The sequence below is a fragment of the Pteropus vampyrus genome, unplaced genomic scaffold, assembly GCF_000151845.1.
Source record: "Pteropus vampyrus isolate Shadow unplaced genomic scaffold, Pvam_2.0 Scaffold333, whole genome shotgun sequence".
In the NCBI taxonomy this organism is placed as follows: Eukaryota; Metazoa; Chordata; class Mammalia; order Chiroptera; family Pteropodidae; genus Pteropus; species Pteropus vampyrus.
Genome location: NW_011889114.1, coordinates 503518 through 505437, shown reverse-complemented (window position 1 = coordinate 505437; position 1920 = coordinate 503518).

Sequence of the window (1920 nt, the reverse complement as noted above, 5' to 3'; positions counted from 1 at the left end):
AACTTACGTGGGAGGTCGAAGCTTCTGGAAAGCGAACACTGGAAATCCCTGGCGGCGGGAAGTCGATCAGTGGTCAGCCGCGGGGCGGGAGTGGGGATGGACCGGGAGCCGGCGGGAGGGGGCGTCTCATTGGGGTGATTTGATGGAAAGAGTCTAAAAGTAGGTCGTAGTCATGGTTGCGGAACGTGGTGAATGTGCCAAAAGTCATTGGATCATATGCTTAAAATGGGTGCCCTTGGGGTAAATTACATCTCGATGAAAAATTTTTTTTAATCGATCCCTGGAGTAGACAGAACAGAGAAGGGAGGAGAAGGGCTGGCATTCTACTTCCGGATCCCTTCGTTCAGCAAATACTGAGTCTCTGTTCTGTTGAGCGATAACAGCGGTGTCTCCGGCTTCCGTTCTCGAGCCGCGGTGTCCGGTAGAACTAGAATACAAGCCCCAAGCGCCTGCCACATAATTTTACGTTTCCTAGTAGCCATGTTTACTACTTATTTTATTTTTTAAGTTAAAAGCCCAAGTGAAATTAAGTTGAATAATATCCTGTATTTAACCCAAAATGTTACTTCGACGTGTAATCAGTAATAAAAAAAAAAAATGCTAATGAGATAAGTTACTGTGTTTTGGACTCTTCAAAATCCGGCGTATATTTTACACGCACAGGACATCGCACTCACACCAGCCACATTTCAAGGGCTCCGTAGCCGTGTGTAGCTAGTGGCTCTGGGACTAGGCAGCGTATCTTTACTGAGAATAGGCAAATACATTTATAACTCGATGTAGTTACACGATAGTGAAAAATAAAAGGAAGAAAAATAAAAGGTGCCGTTTCATACAGAGCAGTAAAGGCCTCTCTAGCCAGGAAGTTACACTGAGTAGAGACCTGGAGGAAATGAGGAAGGGGCCTACAAAAATACCTGGGGTAAGAGCAAGTGCAGAAGCCCCGAGGGAGGAAGGTGTGGGGCCCATTTGAAGACTAGCAAAAAAACAGTGTGGCTGGAGCCATGTGAGTAAAGAAAAACGTAAAGATTTCTGTTTCAGCAGTGTGATCTCTACCCTTGATGCAGGAAATGAGGGCCCTGGCCACCGGGTAGAAAAGAGGTAAAAGAACAGGACTTAATGCTCCTGAGATAGATTCACTTCTTACTGCCCTTTGACAAACACCGAATGCTTTATGCACAGAGGCAGAACATACTTGCAACACATAACACGAAGAATTAGCATTCAGACATTATTCTACAAGTCTACAAGTTAGTGTGACAGCCCAATAAAAAGAGTAAACTATATGAAGAGACACTCCGCATAAGAGGAAACTTATGTAAAGAGGCCTAACCGCAATAACAAGGGAATGCAAATTAAAACCACAGATACCATGTCACATCCACCAGTTTGGCAAATTAAAAATTTATTTTCTATCACGTGAATCAAGGGGAGCGCATACAATCCTGGTAATGTGTAAAACTGGGAGAGTCACATTGGAGAACAAATTTGACTTCTTGAATAAAAGGAAAGATCGACCCTAGAGAAACCGCTGTTTATATGTCTTAGGAGATTAGATGATCCCGGAACACAATAAGGACGTATGTGGAAAAACTATAGTGAAATCTCAACCAAGACTGGAATTCGGCTACTGTTTATTTCATAGTTTCAACAAATGTATTATGATAATGATACGATGCTGAATGAGGGGTATACGGAGGTATATTATATCTTTCCAACTTTCCCACTAATCTAAAATCATTCCAAAATCAAAGATTTAGGAAAAAAGGGAAAAAGAAAAAGTCCATTTATAGGAAGCCGGGTAAATTGGGGTACGTTTATTCAATGGAAGAAATTTCACTGCAGTGAAAATCAGTTTTAGTTACAACAACACAGATATGCTTGCATTTACTTATAAAGCTTCGAAACACAGGCAAACTA